The following is a 26,001-nucleotide window of genomic DNA, read 5'->3' as shown; positions in this document are numbered from 1 at the left end:
ATTGCTGCCTTTGGAATCACACCATAGTCTGACCTACAGATATGTAACTGTTTCATTTTTATATAAATTGTAATATCCATGAGAAACAGGGACCCTACTTCAGCTGTCTTTTGAATTTATTTCCTAGAGCAGCAGTACTCAAAGAGAGTTTTCTGGGATGCTAATTGTTGGTAAAAGACTTGTTACTACTCCCTAGTGAAAATAGGTACAGACATTGAGTCTGCTAAAATTTTTATGACAATTTGAATACTGTTATGTCTCTTGAACTTAAAGTGTTCAATATATGTTTCACTTTTTAAACCAGATTCCTATCTCTATACCTCTTTTAAAATTTTTTTGGTTTTGTGCAGCTGCATGAGAGCACTGGGGCAGGTGACTTCCTTTGAGGAGGTGACTTTGAGGAGGCGACTCACGGGGGTGAGGCATTTAGGTTCATGGCCTCCCCACTCTCGTTGAGTGATGAAACACAGACCTTGGAGCCAGATTTGCTGGGTTTCTACCCCAGCCCCAACATTTAAGCACTCTATGGCTTTGGGCAACTCAGGTAGCATGAATCTCATCAGCACAGAGAGAAAGCTTCACTGAAAACTCACTGCAGAGTGGTGGGGGAACCGGGATTCCACGGCGGCAGCATCAGGGTTTGTGGCAAGAATCACAGCTTGCAGGCAACCCCGGGCAGTCTCATCTCCCTGCAGCTTGTAGACCCTCAGGCTTGGGAGCTGTTTCAAGGACAGAACCTTGAGAGAGCAAGGTGTTCTTGAGATCATCTGTACCGAATCCATGACTGAACCCAGTGAAGACCTCTATATAAACGTTTAAGAGTCTGGCAGCACATGCGGAGACCTACTCTTTTAGCCACTGGCTGCTGGAGACAGCCTCATAGACAAAGTGCTCCCAAGTCAGCCTGTTCTAGCTGAAGAGCTATTGTAGACCCTCATAATCTGACTTCATAATGGAGACCGCCACATTCACTGCTATGGGGCAACAGGGCCTTGGTGTTTCGGCCGGGTGTCAGGTCTGATCCTCTGAGGAGGGAGAGCTGAGTTCAGGACATTGGACCACCAGAGACCTCCTGATATCAATCGGTGAGAGCTCTTCCAGAGATGTCCATCACAATGCTAAGGCCCAGGTCCACCAAACGACCAGCAAGCTCCAGTGCTGGACACCCTATGCTAAACAACTAGCAAGACAGGAACACAACCCCACCCATTAGCAGAGAGGCTGCCTAAAATCATACTAAGTTCACAGGTACCCCAAAACACACTACCGGACATGGTCCTGCCCACAAGAAAAACAAGATCCAGCCTCATCCACCAGAAAACAGGCACCAGTCCCCTCCACCAGGAAGCCTACACAACCCACTGAACCAAACTTACCCACTGGGGGCAGACACCAAAAACAACAAGAACTACAAACCTGCAGCCTGCAAAAAGGAAACCCTAAACACAGTAAGTTAAGCAAAATGAGAAGACAGAGAAACACACAGCAGTTGAAAGAGCAAAGTAAAAACCCACCAGACCAAACAAATGAAGAGGAAATAGGCAGTCTACCTGAAAAAGAATTCAGAGTAATGAGAGTAAAGATGATCCAAAATCTTGGAAATAGAATGGAGAAAATACAAGAAACATTTAACAAGGAATTAGAAGACCTAAAGAGTAAACAAACAATGATAAACAACACAATAAATGAAATAGAAAATTCTCTAGAAGGATTCAATAGCAGAATAACTGAGGCAGAAGAACAGATAGGTGACCTGGAAGATAAAAGAGTTGCAATAACTACTGCAGAGCAGAATAAAGAAAAAAGAATGAAAAGAATTGAGGACAGTCTCAGAGACCTCTGGGACAACATTAAATGCACCCACATTTGAATTACAGGGGTCCCAGAAGAAGAAGAGAAAAAGAAAGGGACTGAGAAAATATTTGAAGAGATTATAGTTGAAAACTTCCCTAATATGGGAAAGGAAATAGTCAGTCAAGTCCAGGAAGCACAGAGAGTCCCATGCAGGACAAATCCAAGGAGAAACACGCCAAGACACATAATAATCCAACTATCAAAAATTAAATGCAAAGAAAATATATTAAAATCAGCAAGGGAAAAGCAACAAATAACATACAAGGGAATCCCCATAAGGCTAACAGCTGATCTTTCAGCAGAAACTCTGCAAGCCAGAAGGGAGTGGCAGGACATATGTAAAGTGATGAAAGGGAAAAACCAACAACCAAGACTACTCTACCCTGCAAGGATCTCCTTCAGATTAGACAGAGAAATTAAAACCTTTACAGACAAGCAAAAGCTGAGAGAGTTCTGCATCACCAAACCAGCTTTACAACAAAAGCTAAAGGAACTTCTCTAAGTGGGAAATGCAAGAGAAGGAAAAGACCTACAATAAGAATCCCAAAACTATTAAGAAAATGTTAAAAGGAACATACATATCGATAATTACCTTAAATGTAAATAGATTAAATGCTCCAACCAAAAGACATAGACTTGCTGAATGTGTACAAAAACAAGACCCATATATATGCTGTCTACAAGAGACCCACTTCAGACCTAGGGACACATACAGACTGAAAGTGAGGGGATGGAAAAAGATATTCCATGCAAATGCAAATCAAAAGAAAGCTGGAGTAGCAATACTCATATAAGACAAAATAGACTTTAAAACAAAGACTATTACAAGAGACAAAGAAAGATACTACATAATGATAAAAGGATCAATCCAAGAAGAAGATATAACAGTTATAAATATTTATGCACTCAACATAGGTGCACCTCAATACATAAGGCAAAGGCGAACAGCCATAAAAGGGGAAATTGACAGTAACACAACAATAGTAGGGGACTTTAACACCCCACTTTCACCAATGGACAGATCAACCAAAATGAAACTAAATAAGGAAACACAGCTTTAAATGATACATTAAACAAGACGGAGTTAATTGATATTTATAGGACATTCCATCCGAAAACAACAGAATACACTTTCTTATCAAGTGCTCATGGAACATTCTCCAGGATAGATCATATCTTGGGTCACAAATCAAGCCTTGGTAAATATAAGAAAATTGAAATCATATCAAGGATCTTTTCCAACAACAGCTCTATGAGACTACATATGAATTACAGGAAAAAAAACTGTAAAAAATACAAACACATGGATGCTAAACAATATGCTACTAAATAACCAAGAGATCACTGAAGACATTAAAGAGGAAATCAAAAAATACCTAGAAACAAATGACAATGAAAACACAATGGCCCAAAACCTATCGGATGCAGCAAAAGCAGTTCTAAGAGGGAAGTTTATAGCAATACAATCCTAACTCAGGAAATAAGAAACAGCTCAAATAAGGCTTGTTACCTAACCTTACACCTAAAGCAATACGAGAAAGAAGAACAAAAAATTCCCAAAGTTAGCAGAAGGAAAGAAATCATAAAGATCAGATCAGAAATAAAGGAAAAAGAAATGAAGAAAATGATAGCAAAGATCAATAAAACTAAAAGCTGGTTCTTTGAGAAGATAAACAAAATTGATAAACCATTAGCCACACTCACCAAAAAAAAAAAAAAAAAAAAAAGGAAAAAGACTCAAATCGACAGAATTAGAAATGAAAAAGGAGAAGTAACAACTAACACTGTAGAAATACAAAGGATCATGAGAGATTACTATAAGCAAGTATATGCCAATAAAATGGACAGCCTGGAAGAAATGGAAAATTTCTTAGAAAAACACAACCTTCCGAGACTGAAACAGGAAGAAATAAAAAATATAAACAAACCAATCACAAGCACTGAAATTGAAGCTGTGGTTAAAAATCTTCCAGCAAACAAAAGCCCAGGACCAGATGGATACACAGGCGAATTCTAACAAACATTTAAAGGAGAGCTAACACCCATCCTTCTCAAACTCTTCCAAAATATAGCAGAGGGAGGAACACTCCCAAACTCATTCTATGGGGCCACCATCACCCTGATACCAAAACCAGAGAAAGATGTTACTAAAAAAGAAAACTACAGGCCAATATCACTGATGAACATAGATGCAAAAATCCTCAACAAAATACTAGCAAACAGAATACAGCAACACATTAAAAGAATCATACACCATGATGAAGTGGGGTTTATCCCAAGAACACAAGGATTCTTCAATATATGTAAATCAATCAATGTGATATACCATATTAACAAACTGAAGGATAAAAACTGTATGATAATCTCAATAGAAGCATAAAAGCTGTTCAGCGAAATTCAACACCCATTTTGGATAAAAACTCTCCAGAAGTAGGCAGAGAGGGAACTTACCTGAACATAATAAAGGCCATATATGACAAACCCACAGCCAACACCATTCTCAATGGTGAAAAACTGAAACCATTTCCACTAAGATCAGGAACAAGACAAGGTTGCCCACTCTCACCACTATTATTCAACATAGTTTTGGCAATTTTAGCCACAGCAATCAGAGACAAAAAAGAAATAAAAGGAATCCAAATCAGAAAAGAAGATGTAAAACTGTCACTGTTTGAAGATGACATGACACTATACATAGAGAAGCCTAAAGATGCTACCAGAAAACTACTAGAGCTAATCAATGAATTTGGTAAAATAGCAGGATACAAAGTTAATGCACAGAAATCTCTTGCATTCCTATACACTAATGAAGAAAAACCTGAAAGTGAAATTAAGAAAACACTCCCATTTACAACTGCAACAAAAAGAATAAAATACCTAGGAATAAACCTACCTAAGGAGGTAAAAGACCAGTATGCAGAAAACTATAAGACACTGATGAAGGAAATTAAAGATGATACAAACCGATGGAGAGATATACCATGGACTGGAAGAATCAACATTGTGAAAATGACTATACTACCCAAAGCAATCTACAGATTCAATGCAATCCCTATCAAATTACCAATGGCATTTTTCACAGAACTAGAACAAAAAATTTCACAATTTGTATGGAAACACAAAAGACCCTGAATAGCCAAAGCAATCTTGAGAAAGAAAAACGGAGCTGGAGGAATCAGGCTCCCTGACTTCAGACTATACTACAAAGCTACAGTAATCAAGACAGTATTGTACCGGCGCAAAAACAGAAATATAGATCAGTGGAACAGGATAGAAAGCCCAGAGATAAACCCACACACATATGGTCACCTTATCTTTGATAAAGGAGGCAAGAATATACAACAGAAAAAAGACATCCTCTTCAATAAGTGGTGCTGGGAAAACTGGACAGCTACATGGAAAAGAATGAAATTAGAACACTCCCTAACACCATACACAAAAATAAACTCAAAATGGATTAAAGACCTAAATGTAAGGCCAGACACTCTTAAATTCTCAGAGGAAACCATAGGAAGAACACTCTATGACATAAATCACAGAAAGATCCTTTTTGACCCACCTCCTAGAGAAATGGAAATAAAAACAAAAATAAACAAACAGGACCTAATAAAACTTAAAAGCTTTTGCACAGCAAAGGAAATCATAAACAAGATTAAAAGACAACCCTCAGAATGGGAGAAAATATTTGCAAACAGAGCAACTAACAAAGGATTAATCTCCAAAATATATAAGCAGCTCATGCAGCTCAATATCAAAAAAACAAACAATCCAATCCAAAAATGGGCAGAAGACCTAAATAGACATTTTCCAAAGAAGATAGATTGCCAACAAACACATGAAAGGATGCTCAATGTTACTGATCATTAGAGAAATGCAAATCAAAACTACAATGAGGTTATCACATAACACAAGTCAGAATGGCCATCATCAAAAAATCTACAAACAATAAATGCTGGAGAGGGTGTGGAGAAAAGGGAACCCTCTTGCACTGTTGGTGGGAATGTAAATTGATACAGCCACTTTGGAGAACAGTATGAAGGTTCCTTTAAAAACTAAAAATAGAACTACCACATGACCCAGCAATCCCACTACTGGGCATATACCCTGAGAAGACCATAATTCAGAAAGAGTCATGTACCACAATGTTCACTGCAGCTCTATTTACAACAGCCAGGACATGGAAGCAACCTAAGTGTCCATCAACATATGAATGGATAAAGATGTGGCACATATAAACAATAGAATAGTACTCAGCCATAAAAAGAAACGAAATTGAGTTATTTGTAGTGAGGTGGATGGACCTAGAGACTGTCATACAGAGTGAAGAAAGTCAGAAAGAGAAAAACAAATACTGTATGCTAACACATATATTTGGAATCTTAAAAAACGAAAGTGGTTTTGAAGAACCTAGGGGTAGGAGAGGAATAAAGATGCAGATGTAGAGAATGGACTTGAGGACACGGGGAGGGGGAAGGGTAAGTTGGGATGAAGTGAGAGAGTGGCACGGACATATATACACTACTAAATGTAAAATAGATAGCTAGTGGGAAGCAGCTACACAGCACAGGGAGATCAGCTCAGTGCTTTGCGTCCACCTAGAGGGGTGGGATAGGGAGTGTGGGAGGGAGGGAGATGCAAGAGGGAAGAGATATGGGGACATATGTATATGTATAGCTGATTCACTTTGTTATAAAGCAGAAGCTAACACACCATTGTAAAGCAGTTATACTGCAGTAAAGTTGTTAAAAAATTTTTTTTTAATTTTTTTAAAAACAAAACACACAAAAAACCCAATATTAATTCTTCCAATCAAAAAAAAAATTTTTTTTAATTAGGAGGATGGGATTAACATATACACAGTCCTGTATATAAAACAGATAACCAAGAAGGATCTAATGCATAGCACAGGGAACTATACTCAATATTTTGTAATAACCTATAAGGGAAAATAATCTGAAAAAGAATATGTATATATACATATACATATATATATCTGAGTCGCTATCCTGTACACCTGAAACAAACACAACACTGTAAATCAACTATTCAATAAATAAACACATAAATGGGGGATTTTATATAGACTAAAAACTAAAAAAAAAATATTTCAACTTTGAGGGGTATAAGTGAAGGACAGTAGACTGTACATGTTTAAAATGAACAACTGGATTAGTTTTGACATATGTATGTACCCATGAAATTGTCTTCACAATCAGGATAAACATTTTTTCACTCTCACAAGTTTTCTTATGCTCCTTTGCAAGCTATTCCTCTCTCCAGCTCCATGGATAGTAAAAAGCAAATGGATGTGACTATGTTTCAATAAGAATAATTTGTAAAAACAGGCATCAGAATGGATTTGGCCTGTGGTCTGTAGTTTGCTCACCTCTGCTTGACAGTCATTTCATTGACTTTGAAAAGCACATATAAGTGATTTTAAAACAAAGAGAGTAACAAACAAAAACTGCTGGATTTTTGGTCCTAAAATTATGTGGAACCTGATTAAAGTATTGCCAAAAGAATCCTAATAATAGCTTATCTTCTCTTTTGAAATGAGCCTTTACATCAGAACTTGTTTGGGTTTAACTTTATCAAGCAATGTTTACTAATCATAGCAGGTAAGTAGATCTTATTACTGTTGCTTGATTCTCAAATTCATTTATTTTTGACTTTTCATTTAAAAATTAGCTATATTAAGCATATGACTCTACAAAGAAACAAGTCATGGGAATTTTATAACAAAATATTCAGTGTCCAGGGGTAGGTATTTTGGACTCTAAACTGATCAAGACCACTACATGAGGAATAATTCTCTGATTTACAGAGTACAAAGTAAACAGTCCCCTTGATTTTACTGGAACGGAGGAATAGTCGGTTCCAAAACATCATCTCTATGAAATGGGAAACACACATATAAGAATGTTTCTGCCTCTGTGCCCCACAAAATATTCTGAAATTATGAACAGTGAACAATCACCCTTAAGCTTAAAGAAATCTGAGTTACCAAAGTATTAATTAGCTTTTCAACCATCAGAGCACAGTTTCCCCCAGAATACAGTATATTAATCACAACAACATCAGGTTATGCAGCATAGCTTTTCTGTATATCGTTTTGCAAAATAAATACACATTGCCCTACCATAATTATAGGAAAAGAAATGCAGAAAATGAAAAGCAGCAATAACATGGCAATGATCCAAAATATCCTATCTCTATTTTTTAAGTTTGCTAGGCTTATCATACTTTCTAGATCCCTACTAATTGTACACTTTTGCAAAAACTATGTTAGAAGAAGAAGTGATTATAAAACTTGAGATTCAAGTAGAACACCATTCCTTAACTTACACTGCAGTATTATTTCCCATTAGCTAGTTTGTACATCAGAAGACATATATAGGGTACTCACTGGAGAAGAAGGCTTAAAAGAACACAATAACATATCTAGAAGTACACAACTGAAAACCCTATATTTATTGTTACTCAAAAGTTTACAAGTCACAATTATACGTGTGCATGTGTGTGCATGTGTGAGTCTGTGTGTATATATTACAAAAGTTAACATTTCCCCAGGCTATTGCCCCATATTACCTCCACCACTACCAATCAATTGCAAATTTTGAAATAGGGGATCAAACAGGTAAAAGATCAAAGTATTTTATAGAAGGTAATATAAAGTTTTGTTTTATTTTTCTTCTTAACTGGTAACAGTTTATGTCAAACATGCATAAGCCAGAATATTTATTATGAACCATATTTTCATTCTACATGAATGTGAGAAAGCTTGATGCATCTACTATAGGCATCCAACATCCACAAAGCACACCCGGACAACTACAAGATCATCCCTTATTAATATTGTTTTAGAGCCGCTACACTGGACAAACACTTATTCAGTTAGAATATTATACGTGCAAGTGGGTAGGTTTGCAGTTGATATTCCCAACTCTATCTGAACAATCATACCAAATTAACTTTACAGAAAACCCTTCAGTTTTAGAAATGTCTGAAGTTGAATAAGCTAATACCTTAGAAATGGAAAAGCAAGACCTTAATCTTATGCGAGGCAGGGCAGTGCATTTGCAGTACTCATTTAAAAAAATAAATTAGTCTTCTTGCACAGTGCATAGATTACATGACTTTATATGGGCATGCCTTTTTATGAACCTTACCAATGCTCCACCAAAAAGGATGGCAGGTAAAATACTTAAGATCATAAAACAATATCCTGTACTTTCCTATCATCATATTCTTTAAACTTTATTTTTTATTACTTTTTAGTTATCTTTTCCACCAGACTTTGTGTTCTTTGGAACAAGGATAATGTTTTTTCTTGTCCAGCACTAGTCCTTGTCCTTAGTGCCTAATACAATGTTTGTCACATAGTTAGTATTTAATAAATATTTTGAATGACTAAACATAACACAAAATCAATAGAATAATACCTCAAGCTTTGTTACGTTATTGTTGTTACTAAATAAGAAACTGAAAATATTTCTTAAGTAATCATTTATAACTCTAGATTGAGTTTCCCAAAGCGAGATTTGAGAACTACCAATATAAAGGCACCTGGATTAATTGTTAAAAATGGATACTTTATCCATTTTACACATAATCCATCTGAATTACTTGGTTATGGAATCAAACTCTGTCTCTCCATATATATATATATCATATATATAAAATATATATGTATAATATATATACATATACATATGTATAATATATTTTACATATATATATATATCTTTCAAAAAGAAAACTCCTAAGAGATTCAATTGCACAGTAAAGGCTGAGAAATCTTACTGTTGGTGCTACAAGTAGATTACAATTGTTGATTTCTATTGTTGTTGTCAGTAGTACGAGTACTAGAAACAGAAGTAGTAGTAGAACTAAATAAATATTTGTTGAATAAATGGAGTGAATGAATCGGTGATTGTTGAAAGCCTATGTGTCAGACAGAATCCTAAGTAGTTTATGATACATTTAGTTAAGATAGTATCTTAATCCTTACTTCACCTGTAACATGTATTTACTACAACTTCAAGGATTGGGAAACAGATTCAGAATGGTTGAGAAACTTGCCTAAGGTCACATATCACAGAAGTGTGAAGAGGTTTAATATATGGCTAAGGCTATAAAACATATTCAGTGCTGGCACCTAGTTCTATTTAATTCCCAAGCCCAAATGCTGTTCACCAAAGTATAGATCAGAATATGGGCAATATGTCAATTCAGTGTATTCAATGCAGCGTTTCAATGCAGTACCACTGAAAAAAAACCTATTCATATAATTTGGGAGTTTGTATCTCTTTAAAAATTAAAGGTACCCTCTTCAATAAGTGGTGCTGGGACAACTGGACAGCTACATGGAAAAGAATGAAATTAGAACACTCCCTAACACCATACACAAAAATAAACTCAAAATGGATTAAAGACCTAAATGTAAGACCAGACACTATAAAACTCTTAGAAGAAAACATAGGAAGAACACTTTGACAAAAATCACAGCAAGATCTTTTTTGATCCACCTCCTAGAGTAATGGAAATAAAAACAAATATAAACAAATGGGACCTAATGAAACTTAAAAGCTTTTGCAAAGCAATGGAAACTACAAACAAGATGAAAAGACAATCCTCAGAATGGGAGAAAATATTTGCAAATGAATCAACGGACAAAGGATTAATCTCCAAAATATATAAACAGCTCATGCAGCTTCATATTAAAAAAACAAACAACCCAGTCCAAAAATGGGCAGAAGACCTAAATAGACATTTCTCCAAAGAAGACATACAGATGGCCAAGAAGCACATGAAAAGCTGCTCAACATCACTAATTATTAGAGAAATGTAAATCAAAACCACAATGAGGTATCACCTCACACCAGTTAGAATGGGCATCATCAGAAAATCTACAAACAACAGATGCTGGAGAGGGTGTGGAGAAAAGGGAACCCTCTTGCACTGTTGGTGGGAATGTAAATTGATGCAGCCACTATGGAGAACAGTATGGAGGTTCCTTAAAAAACTAAAAACAGAATAGCCATATGACCCAGCAATCCCACTACTGGGCATATACCCAGAGAAAACCATAATTCAAAAAGACACATGCATTCCAATGTTCACTGCAGCAATACTTACAATAGCCAGATCATGGAAGCAATGTAAATGCCCATTGACAGATAAATGGATAAAGAAATGTGGTACACATATACAATGGAATATTACTCAGCCATAAAAAGGAATGAAATTGAGTCATTTGTAGACACGTGGATGGATCTTGAGACTGTCATACAGAGTGAAGTAAGTCAGAAAGAGAAAAACAAATATCATATATTAATGCATATATGTGGAACCCAGAAAAATGGTACAGATGAACTGGTTTGCAGGGCAGAAATAGACAACATGTAGAGAACAAACGTATGGACACCAAGGGGGGAAGTGGTGGTGGGATGAATTGGGAGATTGGGATTGACATATATACACTAATATGTATAAAATAGATAACTAATAAGAACCTGCTGTATAAAAAATAAATTAAATTAAAAAAAAAAATTAAAGGTACCCTAGAACAAATATCTTTGAATAACATCAGTTATTCTAACTCATAGTGCCAAATGGTTGTCTATTTAGAGAAGATACATAGCAAACAATCAAACTTTTACTGAACTATTTAAATGGCTTTTTGTGATGTTGTTAAGACTTCATTATATAGATGATTTTATCTGAAGAAAGAAACTTTGTGATGAAGCTTTGAAGAAAAACACCATAGTTGGTCTAAAACCTATAAAAATTAACTAAATGTCAGTATCTACAATGAGAAGACATGATTCATCTTTACAAAAACCTGATATAATTTAATAATTTAACACTCCCTAGATCATAAAGAGATTCCCAGAAGAAACTGGAAGATCTATTTGTAACAGGAGCTCATGAAAGAAAGAGTAGCTCAATGTAGAGAAAAAAGCACTTCAATTATCCAGGATTTGAAAAAAAAAAAGTATGTCCACACCATGCGAGGAAAGGCTGATCGTAGAAAACTAAAGTTCCAAATAATTCCTTCTTCAAAGAGAAGCTACTTTATTATTTAAAAGAAGTACCCTTAATTAGAAGAGCAAAAGGGCACCAAGGTACAGCAGAGTGAACAGGCAGATAATCTCTTCTATTACAAATTTCAAAGTAATGCTTTCAAGATAACATATTACACTAAAGGTGATCTTGAATTTATTATTGTAAGTCGTAGTCACAAAATTAAATGTTGGGAATTTTAAGGAGTACTAAAGTTTATGCAGACTTCAACAAAAATAGAGAACTCTACGGTATTTTGTTGCGTACAAACCATGCCAATGAAGCATCAAAGACACTCCAGTATCCAGTAGGGCTTATTAAGTAAGTGGAAAGCTAAGGAAGTCTAGCAATTCTCCAATCGGTACTGAAGTAATATGCCCAATGACTGTTCATTTTAATACCATTAAATTTCAGTAGACTTAATTTCTATTTCAATCACCTCTGCACATATCTTTCTTAGCCAGTGGTTTCCATACCTGAAAAGATACAGAAAAATTAAACCAGGATGATGAAATAAAGTTAATAATCTAATGTTTGGAAATACAGGAAATTAGCCTGGGCTTTCTATGTAATTGCTACTGTCTTGATTTTATAGAGTGTCACTAGGCTCATTATTAGAGTGAGAACATCTAATTCAGCTTCAGCAGTTTCTTTGTTTTGATGATCTGATGGTGCCTGGTTAATGATATTCTGTTAGATATACGCTAACTGGTAATGCAGCAACTTCTGGGGAGAAAGTAATGAAACGTTATACTCTGCAGCTCTGGTGAAAGAGACACTGTAAGCTGCACTGAATGCCTCCATCAGGGGTCGAAATTACAAAAATAATTTTATGTCTTTAAAGTTTCCAATAAATTGTGAAACTTTGACATTGGTGAACATGTTTAAAATACTACCAGAAGAAAAACTCATCTCAACACAAAACTCTGCCACCACTGGATTGATTTCACCTATTAAAAACACATAAAATTGTTGAAGTTATTTGAGTTTCCTCAATCATCTCTCCCTGCTTAAATAAGTCTAAACTTCCGAATTACATAATGCAAGGTGAAAATAGATAACAAATCATCATGCAGTAGAAGTCACCTTATCTCACAGGCTAGCAATTTACTCACCCTTAATTCCTCACAACATAGAGACAAGTCAACCTGGTTTTCATACCTCTTCCTTCACTACACACTTGTAAGAATCATCCACTCTATTCTAATCAACAAACTCCTTGTGTCCCAAACATTTTCTAAATTTCCAACTCCACATCTTTGTTCTTGTAACTCAGCAAATATAAATCTTATCTAAAGAGGCAGTTAACATTCGAATACTGACACATGGATGTCCCATGGTGATTTGTTTCTTTCCCCTGCTTTCTGATAACAAACCACTCTTCAGATTTTCTACTTGACAGGACCAAATAAGTCTTTAATAATAACAGTAAATGCTACAGGACCTTTACCTTAGTACCAGAAACTAATCTAATTGCTTTACACAATTCAGCTCTCTTAATCCTCATAATAACCTTATGATATATGCACTGAGAGTACCCTTCCCATTTTATGTATGGGAAAGTGAGATGTTATGTGACTTCCTCCGGGTCACAAAGCTCCTGAGATGGTAGAAACAGGAATCAAACCCAACTAGTTTGGTACCAGAACCAATGATCTTAACCTTTATTCTATATTGCATTTTATACTATTTTATATGAATTATAATTTTATCAACTAAATACTATTTCCCAAAATATGGATTGGTCACTGATTATTAGCGATCATCACATGGTTTTAGGCAATACACAGGCATAGTGCTATAGTCAACAAATGTATTCTGATTGGCTAAGCCTCCAAAACACCTATTTAACATACTTCATTTGCATAAAACTATGTCCCCTTCAAAGTGTGAGGAAAAAACTATCTTTCATTAAGAACCCAAATTCATGTCAGATATTTTGTTGGATTAAGAGTGATTCTATTTAATCCAATCATAAGTGTAATATATGCAAAGATTATTGAAAATATTAATTTTTCTTAAAGGAGACACCAAATTATTATTGTTTAGTGTATAAGGTACACTATATTATGTACTTTTTTAAAGCTGTTCATATCATATCTCACTTTTTCCACTTTGGTTAAAGGTCTATAGAAAGCTTTGAGTACAGCTATCTCCAAGACACAGGAATGAAATCTGCTGAATAGCCAAGTAATGAAAACAACAGAAATAACAATAATAACCACCCCTACTTTTTCTGGAAAGAATTACAATCACTCTAAGCTAGTTCCAGTTCATGTAAGTAGCATCGATAAAGCTATACGAGGTGTATGTTATACAAACACTTTTTTTAAACTATTATAGGAAGTAGAATCTAAAAAAATAAACCCACCATATCAACTCTTTCCATGGTTTTATAAAATGTTCCAATCGACCTTGCTCTTGAACTTCCACATTCTGTTTATTTTTAAAATTAGGCAATACAGGTAATGTTCTCTAGTCAGTTTCTTTTTACATTCTAAATTGACATGAACCTTCCCTCCTTTGTGTCCTTGCTGGATACCATCTGCAGACTTCTCTCAGTAGGCAAGAAAGATAAGCTTATAAAGGGGATATATGTATATGTATAGCTGATTCACTTTGTTATAAAACAGAAACTAACACACCATTGTAAAGCAATTATACTCCAATAAAGATGTTAAAATATATATATATATATTTCCAGAGTAACAAGAATCTAATAAAAGTTCCAAAAAACAAAAAACAGCAACAAAAAAAAAATCTATGCAAAGTGTACTAAGAGAGAAACAAAGATGGCTTTGCTTACAGCAAAGATCAAAATTAAAAGATTTCATCATATCAATGCACAATAAATTTTAAAATGACATTATGGAGTACATACTATATGGTAGGCATAATATTTATTTACATTTATTATGTCATTTATTCTTTATTGAAGTAGGTACCATTTTAAAGAAAAGGCTAAGAAATTTCAAAAAATGTTAATTAACTTGATCAAAGACAGTAATTCCACATCCATATACAGTCTGATGGTATTAACTGAAGGAATAATTGAAAGGGATGATGGTGTTTTCTCAATCAGATTGTAGCAAAAATATAATTACTTTATTTTCAGAATAATATATATGAGGTATATTACATATTTATGTGATCATAGTATCATATACGTATACATACACACAAACATACTTGCATATATATTAATATATAATACTTAAAAGGATGATTTACAGCCACACAATTCTTTTTTCACAATTCTATAAGCATAATTCTACAATTTTTAAAGGAGGAGGATAATAAAGATACACTAAGTATAAAGCTGAAGAACAAATCAGAGCATTATTACTAGCTGTGCCATTCATCATTTCCCCAATATAGAAATGAAAACAATTCTTTAAAAACATAAATAGATTGTTTGATGATGGCCATTCTGACAGGTGTGAGATGATACCTCAGGAGAGGGTGTGGAGAAAAGGGAACACTCTTGCACTGTTGGTGGGAATGTAAATTGATACAGCCACTATGGAGAACAGTAGGGAGGTTCCTTAAAAAACTAAAAATAGAACTACCATACGACCCAGTAATCCCACTACTGGGCATATACCCTCAGAAAACCATAATTCAAAAAGAGTCATGTACCAAAATGTTCATTGCAGCTCTATTTACAATAGCCAGGACATGGAAACAACCAAAGTGTCCATCATCGGATGAATGGATAAAGAAGATGTGGCACATATATACAATGGAATATTACTCAGCCATAAAAAGAAATGAAATGGAGGTATTTGTAATGAGGTGGATGGAGTTAGAGTCTGTCATACAGAGTGAAGTAAGTCAGAAAGAGAAAAACAAATATAGTATGCTAACACATATATATGGAATCTAAGGAAAAAAAAAAAAAGGTCATGAAGAACCTAGTGGCAAGATGGGAATAAAGACACAGACCTACTAAAGAATGGACTTGAGGATATCGGGAGGGGGAGGGGTAAGATGTGACAGGGTGAGAGAGTGTCATGGGCATATATACACTACCAAATGTAAAATAGATAGCTAGTGGGAAGCAGCCGCATAGCACAGGGAGATCAGATCGGTGCTTTGTGACCACCTAGAGGGGTGGGATAGGGAGGGTGGGAGGGAGGGAGACGCAAGAGGGAAGAGATATGGGAACATATGTATATGTATAATTGATTCACTTTGTTTTAAAGCAGAAACTAACACACCATTGTAAAGCAATTATACTTCAATAGAGATGTTTAAAAAAAAATAAAATAAAAAAATAAATAAAAACAGTTAACAAAAATAAATAAATAAATAAATAAAAAGTCCCCTCACTAAAATCCTTCAATGATTTCCCATGAAACTTTAAATAAAATCCATACTCTTTAAGTTGGCCTACCACAAGCCGTCTCTCCTCTGCCCCCCATGTCCCTACCCACCTCCCTCTTTCCAGCCTTGATGCCTCAGTACATGCTGCTGCCTCCTTGGAGTGCTCTGACTCCAGCTTCCCACGACTCCATTTTTTCAGTCAGTCTCAGCTTAAATGTCATCTCCTAAGAGATGCACATCTCCCATAACAGCTTTTAAAAGTAAAAATTAAATATTTAATTATCTACTTCTTACTACTTTTCCTCCACTTGACTGTAAGTTCTACATGGTCAAGGGACCTTATGAGTTTCATTTCTCATTGTACACGTGAACTAATCATCCACGAATAAAGCAATGTGCAAACACAATGATATTTAGATTTAAGCATTATTATTTCAAACTATTACTCTCACCAATGAAATATATATATATTTTTTGTACAACTACCTATTTCTAACCCTTTTTATTACAATTACAATTTTAGAGTAGGCTATGAGTATTATAATTTAACTATGCTTTATAACTTGATGAGCTAAATACTAAAATTGGCTGTTATAAAATTATCATTAGTAGTTTGCTCTTCAGTTTGTTTGCTAATAACTGATACTGCAAATAAAGTTGTGCCTCACTTCTAAACAAGTCAGACTTCCTTAATCATGATTAGATCGCTATGAACTTCAAAAAAGGATGAGACCATAGAAAATCTTGTAAGTTCCTTAACCTCTGTGCTATAACTTTCACATCTATTAAATGAACACGTTGCACTGAATGACTTCTAGCATTCTTCAAGCTCTTACATTTTGTGATTTAAAGTTATTTAAATAAAGGAGAAAAAATACATGGACAATTACCATGATGACTATGGCCATCTGCTTTTAATTTTTAGGATATTTCTACTTCCTCTAGTCAAAAAATATGTAACAGAGCATAGAATGTTCTAGAACAAGTAAGATATCATTATGTGTTTTTCTCCATTTTACATTGTTTTTACAAATCTAGTCTCAAGCTTCAATGCCATGCACAGGTGGTTAGATTTATGAAAGTCATTACAGCATGTGTTCCTCTAATAATCACTCTGCCAGAGGACAGGGCATGGGCCTTTTTGAACTGGTGAACTTCCAAAAGGTAGCACAAATTGAGGTTTTGTATTTTACACCTGTGCCAAGATAACAAAACTATAGAAGATGATGTTGAAAGCACCAAAGAACCTGATTTTTTTTTTTTTTTTTGGTTCTATACCTCTGTGCCTAGCCAGAGACTGCAATTAAGCAAAAAGCTTGAAGATTTTCTCTAATTATTTAAGAGGGTATTGAAAATTGATGGCATCTGGCTATGTGGTAAGAGAACTGCATAAAAAGGGAAATACTTTTAGGTTTTAGAAGATTATTTTTATTAGGTTTTAAAATCAAAGATACTATGCAAATCCTGTTTCTCCTCAAACTTTTGCTCACTAATTTTAAGATCCATCAATGGACAAAAGTCATTACCATGTTGTTTGCCTAATGGTGATTATTTATTTCCCCCCTTTCTTCTACTTTTATTAATTGAATTCTACTGTAAGGAATACCTGTCCCTTCTCTACTGTTACAGATTGCATATTTGGATGCCCCCCAAATTCCTTTGTTAAAATCCTAAACCCCAATATGAAGGTATTTGGAGGTGAGGACTTTAGGTTTAGATGAGGTCAGGAGAATGGTGTCCTCATGATAAGATTAGTGCCCTTATTTAGGAGAAGAAGAGACTCGAGAGCTCTCTTTCTGTCCCCCATGTGAGGATATAGCAAGAAGGCAGTGGTCTACAAGCCAAGAACAGGGCCTCCAGAACTCAACCATGCCAGCACCTTGATCTTAGACTTCCCAGTCTCCAGAACTGTGAGAAACAAACATCTGTTATTTAAGCCACCTAATCTATGGTATTTATTTTGTTACAGTAGCCCAAGCTAAGACATCCACCTTGATTAATCTTTATTTATTCAATTACATATTTCTATCAATATGGACTCATAGATGTCTATTTAATCCTATGGATTAATACCCAAAACTATCATTTATTTTGTTTCAACTTCAGCCATCAGGAGCTTCTTCTGTTTGGCTCCCGTGCTTTTCTGACAATCCTCACCTCTTCTGAGCACTTTCTTAAACTCTCTCACCACAAGATGTTTCAGGTTCATCTTGTATTTACCTTGCCCCATCTGGAATCAACTATTTTTCCCAGGAGTCCCTGCTCTTTTAGTGAAGAATGATGTTGAGAAACTAGGACCTGGGGGTTGCATCATCTCAAAGTATGTCCCCAAGACACAGTTGCCCCTTGGTATCTGAGGGGGGTTAGTTCCAGGGGCCACAGAAACCAAAATCCGTAGATGCTCAAGTCCCTTATATAAAATGGCTTAGTATATTTAGTAGGCCCTCCGTATCTGTCTGTTCCTAGGAACCTGCAGATACAGAGGGGCCCACTGTATTTAGTAATTAAAAAGGGAAAGATAATAACTTTATATGAGAATCTTCACAGGCCTACTGTACCAAGTGATCAGGCTATTATCACCAGCAAGAAGACACAGTGACATCATAAACCCTTTGAAATAATGCATGGAGGACACAGCATCATTTCAGTGGTACTACTATGAAAAAATACACCACTTCATTTCAGTCATGAGAACAATCAAACAAATCCAAATTGAGCAACTTTCTACAAAATAACTAATCAGCACTCTTCAGAAGAGTCAAGTTCATGAAGGAAACAGAAAATCTGAGGAACTTACTTACAAACTGGAGAGGTTAAGGAGAAATAATAACTAAATGCAACGTGAGATCATAGATAGGATCCTGGAACAGAAAAAAAGCATTAGGGGAAAAATTGATGAAATTCAAATAAGATCTGCAGTTTATTTAATAGTACTGTACCAAAGTTAATTTCCAAGTTTTGAAAGTTGCGCAGTGGCTATGTTCACTGCTAATACTAGAGAAAGTGGGGTTGGGAGATACATGGAAATGTGTTTTTTTTTTGCCACTTCTCAGCAAGTCTAAAATTAGTTTAAAATAAAAAGAGTTTTTTTAATTATTAAAGATAATGTAACTTATTCAGATGAAACAATTTATATTTTATGGTATACTCTCTCTCACAACAAAGGAAAAGATGAAACAGACACTAATAAATGAATGACACAAAAAGTTTCAATCCATGCCGAAGTATTTTGAATGAAAGTATTTTCCCACCAAACCTATGTTTTGATCTTTAAAATTCTAAGAACATAATCTCTAAAAGTAATACTTTCCATGAATTCTTATAATGAAATTTTGCCATATTTGAATTTATCTTACATTTGAGTCAAGTTATTTTAGGCAGTTTTAGAAGGAGAACTTTCAAAAAATTAAATGATTAATCATACACAGGGGACTTCCCTGGTGGTGCAGTGGTTGGGAATCTGCCTGCCAATGCAGGGGACACGGGTTCAAGCCCTGGTCTGGGGGGATCCCACATGCCGTGGAGCGACTAGGCCCGTGTGCCACAACTACTGAGCCTGTGCGCCTAGAGCCCGTGCTCCGCAACAAGAGAGGCCACCACAATGAGAGGCCCGCCACTGCAACAAAGAGTAGCCCCAGCTTGCCGCAACTAGAGAAAGCCCACGCACAGCAGCGAAGACCCAACACAGCCCAAAAAAAAAAATCATACACAGGCCTTGTAAAAGAAAAACAAGTAACAAAAGAACAAAAATTCTGTAAGAAGTTAAGTGGCTTATTTCTAAAAAAAACAATTAAATTGATTAACTTTATTGAGCACATATTTCTGCCAAATACTCTTCTAGAGATAATATTAAATTGCTAGATAGGGACTACGGTACACTGCAAAAATGTACACAATTTTTTACTCCTTCCTTGATCCATGTACTTTGCAATGCAACTCTACAGCTACTCCCATCATGAAGCAGAGTCTGTTACACACTCCTTGAAATCTGGCTTGGTTTTGTGACTTGCTTTGACCGAAAGAACACAGCAGAATTGACAGTACAACAGTTTCAAGACACCTTGTGTGCTCCTTCTCTGCCATAAGAAGCCAGGACTGACCTGTTGAAGTGCCATCACATGGAAGAGAGCCCAGTTTTCCCAGCAGAGGCTACCTTAGACCAAACTTCAGCCCGTCAACCACCCTAGATCAGCAGAATTACCTACCTGACCCACACAACTGACTGCAGTTGCACAGGCAAACCTGGCTGAGCTGCGGGGCTAGTGAGCAGTAAGAAGCCTTTCCATTTCAAGTCACTAAGTTTTGGGGTGGTTACTTGTGCAGCAATAGTTAACTGATGGAAGGCTGTTTTTTTTCCACTGTGCACACAAAAAAATGAGGTACAGAAATGTTAAATAAATTGCTCAAGTCTGCACCAGGATGAAGTGCAGAGGTACAATCCCACATCTGTCTGACTCCAGAATGTATGTTTTCCATTATGCACTGCTGTCTCTCACATTCTTGTAAGGGTGTTCTTATTTTCATTATTTCTGTAAGCATACCAAATATCTTTCTTAGGCTCAATTTATACAGTTATTAAATCCAATTACAGGTGAATAATCTATTCTGAATAACCACATACTAAATATTGTTCTGATTAAAGATACATTTATTATACTTGATATGCTTTCATAATCATCCTACATTCTTTTTTTTAACATGAAATCAAATATGTTACCTAATAACAATTACTATGTATCACAATGGATGCTTTCAAAATATGCTTCTTTATTTATTTGTTAAGTAACATTTTATTTTCATCATGAGTATTTAATATGGATTTTACAGTATAAATATAATATCATCAACATTCTTGAAGACATTTGACACCGTTTTATTCTCAATTTTAAAACATACATAGTAAATTATCAGCTAAACTTAGAAAATTTTGTAGGATCTTTATATCATCAGTCTATTAAATACAAATATCTTTGGAGCCAGGTTGCAATTGATGCTTTTCCTTATTTTTAATGCTCTAAAATTGATGGCCCAAAAAAGAGAGTAATAAATAGATCTAAAACAAATAAAAGTGAGACTGAAGCGCAACTTTCTTTTTATTAAACCATAAAGTAAAGCTCCAAATGGTTAATCTTATTTGATTTAGAAAAGACTTTCCAAGTATTTAATAAACAGCTTTCAATGGGCAAAATAGTTATATATACTGTCTCTAACCAAGGTTCTGTTGTGCTGGAGGTATTCAAGTAAACTCAATAATAGTATTTTGGAGTGACTGAAATGAAACCCATGGGATATTTCTGCACCATATGTTACCACAATGAAAGAACATCTTAACAAAAGCTACAGTTACACTACATTTACCTTCAGTTTCAGGTCTTTGTTCAACGTCATTGAATTAAAGTTGTGACCAAGCATTTTTAATATATATTTTGCCTTGACATGAATAACGTACTTTAAGACAGTAAGCATAATGCAAATATGCTGTCATTGATATTATGTTTATTTTGATCAGAAGGTTCTTGGGTTCTTTCTTAAATTCATTAAGAATTGGGAGTGAAGAATTATTTGCAGAATACATAAGTAACATTTTTAATAGACCATGTAAAAATTCAATCTTTGGTCCTCTTATGGATTGATATTAATTTATACTTGTAAAATTGGAAGTAACTGCTGAAACAAAGTCAAATCAAGTTCTTAATTTTAAAAGAGCTTCCAGCATGTAATAAATAAAGTTTCAAATGAGAACTATTGCCTGAAACACTTTGCCACTGCAGGTGTACTAGGGATGGTGAAAAGGCAGAAACAGTGCTAAAAATATCACATATGAAATCTAATGTAGGTAAATACACTAGACACTCTGTGTTAGACTCTATAGATATTATTTTGCATTTTCAACCTCTTTGATGTAATGAACTATAATATATAATATATAATATGAACTCTAACCATAAGATCTTGATGTGGATTGGGTGAAAAGTTAGGTCACATTTTTTCCTAAAATTGTTCATTTTATGATACAATTTAATTTTTAATCAATTAAAATAAGTATTGACTTATTTTTGTTTTCCTTTCTATTACTCTAATAAAATGATCTGAACACAATCCTTTTAAAAGAAATATACCTTGAACATCTGACATAACAGTCAATAGTGCTGAAACCAGACTGCTTGGGTTCCAAAACAGACTCTACCACTCACAACAGCTCTATAAATTTGTCTCTACTTTAAAGCTGGGGAAACTAATGTTTAGAAAGTTACCTAACATTCCAATGTCAAACTCCATTACTGACAGAGGTGAGCTAGCAGAGCCTGATTCCAAAATCTGGCTCTTAATCACTAAGCTCTGATGCTTTAATATGAATAATCTCAAAATTACCTGAGTAAGCCTTAACACCAGGACAACACAGAAGACAATATGACACCTCCTCTGCTGCCTTCACTTAGAATGCATCACCCCCCCAACACATACACTATCTCACATGAAATAATCCATCCAACTTACTGCTTTAAAATTTTGTAAGCTTTACAATTAGACCATTTGAGCTTGACAAACATTTCTACTTTAATAAGTAGGCAATAAGACACCATATTTCCAAAATTGCCTTGTTTTCTGGAATACTTAGAACTTGTCCACAACTGATAGAAAGTTTATAGAGTTAAACTATAGCAGAGCTATTTTTATTTCTTATTTGTCTATCAAGTAGCAATTAAGCTTAACTCCCTTTATCTTTTCCCATCTCAAACATTCCAGAAAACTAAAATAAGACTCTGCTAAATCCCAGCATTTTCATCAAAACTCATGCACAAAAATATCCACAAGTGAAGCATTGTAGGGTTGGAGCAGGTGTGTATGATAGTTTACTTTTATTCCCTTATTGAATTCAAAGTCTTTGGCAGTCAGCTACAAAGATTTGGTCATTTGTTTTGTCTCCAAACTCATGCAGACTGGGATACTGATTCTCCAATAAACTCATCTTTAATAAGACTGCATATTTTTTTGAATTTTTGATTTTTAGTTTATTTATTTTTTATAGAGCAGGTTCTTATTAGTTATCTATTTTATACATATTAGTGTATATATGTCAATCCCATCTCCCAATTCAACCCACCACCACCAAGCACCCCACCACATTCCCCCCTTGGTGTCCATACGTTTGTTCTCTACATCTGTGTCTCTATTTCGGCCCTGCAAACTGGTTCATCTATACCATTTTTCTAGGTTCCACATATATGCGTTAATATACGATATTTGTTTTTCTCTTTCTGACTTATGTGGAAAGAAAGATCCTACTTATGTCTTCACTCTGTATGACAGTCTTAAGATCCATCCACATGTCTACAAATGACCCAATTTCGTTCCTTTTTATGGCTGAGTAATATTCCATTGTATATATATATCATATCTTCTTCATCCGTTTGTCTGTCGATGGGCATTTAGGATGCTTCCATCACCTGGCTTTTGTAAATAGTGCTGCAATGAACATTGGAGTGCATGAGTCTTTTTGAATTATGGTTTTCTCTGGGTATATGCCCAGTAGTAGAATTGCTGGGTCATATGGCGATTCTATTTTTAGTATTTTAAGGAACTTCCATACTGTTCTCCATAGTGGCTGTATCAATTTACATTCCCACCAACAGTGCAAGAGGGTTCCCTTTTCTCCACACCCTCTCCAGCATTTGTTGTTTGTAGATTTTCTGATGATGCCCATTCTAACTGGTGTGAGGTGATACCACATTGTAGTTTTGATTTGCATTTCTCTAATAATTAGTGAGGTTGAGCAGCTTTTCATGTGCTTCTTGGCCATCTGTATGTCTTCTTTGGAGAAATGTCTATTTAGGTCTTCTGCCCATTTTTTATTGGGTTGTTTGTTTTTCTTAATATGGAGCTGCATGAGCTGTTTATATACTTTGTAGATTAATCCTTTGCCTGTTGATTCGTTTGCAAATATTTCCTCCCATTCTTAGGGATGTCTTTTCATCTTGTTTGTAGTTTCCATTGCTTTGCAAAAGCTTTTAAGTTTCATTAGGTCCCATTTGTTCAAATTTGTTTTTATTTCCATTACTCTAGGGGGTGAATCAAAAAAGATTTTGCTGTGATTTATGTCAAAGATTGTTCTTCCTATGTTTTCCTCTAAGAATTTTATAGTGTCCGGTCTTACATTTAGGTCTCTAACCCATTTTGAGTTTATTTTTGTGTATGGTGTTAGGGAGTGTTCTAGTTTCATTCTTTTCCATGTAGCTGTCCAGTTTTCCCAGAACCACTTATTGAAGAGACTGTCTTTTCTCTATTGCATATCCTTGCCCCCTTTCTCATAGATTAGTTGACCATAGGTGCGTGGGTTTATCTCTGGGCTTTCTATCCTGTTCCATTGATCAATATTTCTGATTTTGTGCCAGTACCATATTGTCTTGATTACTGTAGCTTTGTAGTATAGTCTGAAGTCAGGGAGTCTGATTCTTCCAGCTCCATTTTTGTCCCTCAAGACTGCTTTGGCTATTCGGGGTCTTTTGTGTCTCCATACAAATTTTAAGATTTTTTGTTCTAGTTCTGTAAAAAATGCCACTGGTAACTTCATAGGGATTGCATTGAATCTGTAGATTGCTTTGGGTAGTATAGTCAATTTCACAATATTGATTCTTCCAATCCAAGAACATGGTATATCTCTCCATCTGTTTGTGTCATCTTTGATTTCTTTCATCAGTGTCTTATAGTATTCTGAGTAGAGTTCTCTTACCTCCTTAGGTAGGTTTATTCCTAGGTATTTTATTCTTTTTGCTGCAGTGGTGAATGGGAGTGTTTCCTTAATTTCTCCTTCTGATCTTTCGGTGTTAATGTACAGGAAAGCAAGAGATTTCTGTGCGTTAATTTTGTATCCTGCAACTTTAGCAAATTCATTGATTAGCTCTAGTAGTTTTCTGGTGTCATTTTTAGGATTCTCTATGTATAGTATCATGTCATCTGCAAACAGCGACAGCTTTACTTCTTCTTTTCCAATTTGTATTCCTTTTATTTCTTTTTCTTCTCTGATTGCCATGGCTAGGACTTCCAAAACTATGTTGAATAATAGTGGTGAGAGTGGACATCCTTGTCTTGTTCCTGATCTTAGAGGAAATGCTTTCAGTTTTTCACCATTGAGAATGATGTTTGCTGTGGGTTTGTCGTATATGGCCTTTATTATATTGAGGTAGGTTCCCTCTATGCCCACTTTCTGGAGAGTTTTTATCATAAATGGGTGTTGAATTTTTTCAAAAGCTTTTTCTGCATCTATTGACATGATCATATGGTTTTTATTCTTCAATTTGTTCATATGGTGTATCACATTGATTGATTTGCATATATTGAAGAATCCTTGCATCCCTGGGATAAATCCCACTTGATCATGGTGTATGATCCTTTTTTTTTTTTTTTTTTTGTATGATCCTTTTAATGTGTTGTTGGATTCTGTTTGCTAGTATTTTGTTGAGGATTTTTGTAACTATATTCATCAGTGATATTGGTCTGTAATTTTCTTTTTTTGTATTATCCTTGTCTGGTTTTGGTGTCAGGGTGATGGTGGCCTCTTAGAATGAGTTTGGGAGTGTTCCTTCCTCTGCAATTTTTTGGAAGAGTTTATGAAGGATGGCTGTTAGCTCTTCTCTAAATGTTTGATAGAATTCACCTGTGAAGCCATCTGGTCCTGGACTTTCATTTGTTGGAAGATTTTTAATCACAGTTTCAATTTCATTACTTGTGATTGGTCTGTATATATTTTCTATTTCT

At 35.2% G+C, this 26,001-nt stretch overlaps 1 protein-coding gene across 10 annotated transcripts in view; it reads right to left on the bottom strand.

Annotated features, from left to right (window-relative positions):
* The window catches only part of NAALADL2 (N-acetylated alpha-linked acidic dipeptidase like 2), a 1,495,600-nt gene that overhangs the window by 969,299 nt on the left and 500,300 nt on the right, over positions 1–26,001 (bottom strand). Inside the window, exon 6 of one of the 10 annotated variants that reach the window (XM_059922026.1) lies at positions 19,043–19,106. The exons of the other annotated variants lie outside the window; for them this stretch is intronic. The gene's annotated coding sequence lies outside the window, so the exon portion shown is untranslated. The remainder of the gene's footprint in view (positions 1–19,042; positions 19,107–26,001) is intronic. 10 annotated transcript variants of the gene reach the window in all.

Source organism: Balaenoptera ricei, chromosome 4, assembly GCF_028023285.1.
Source record: "Balaenoptera ricei isolate mBalRic1 chromosome 4, mBalRic1.hap2, whole genome shotgun sequence".
Classification (NCBI taxonomy): domain Eukaryota; kingdom Metazoa; phylum Chordata; class Mammalia; order Artiodactyla; family Balaenopteridae; genus Balaenoptera; species Balaenoptera ricei.
This window is presented reverse-complemented; position numbering and strand designations above follow the sequence as displayed.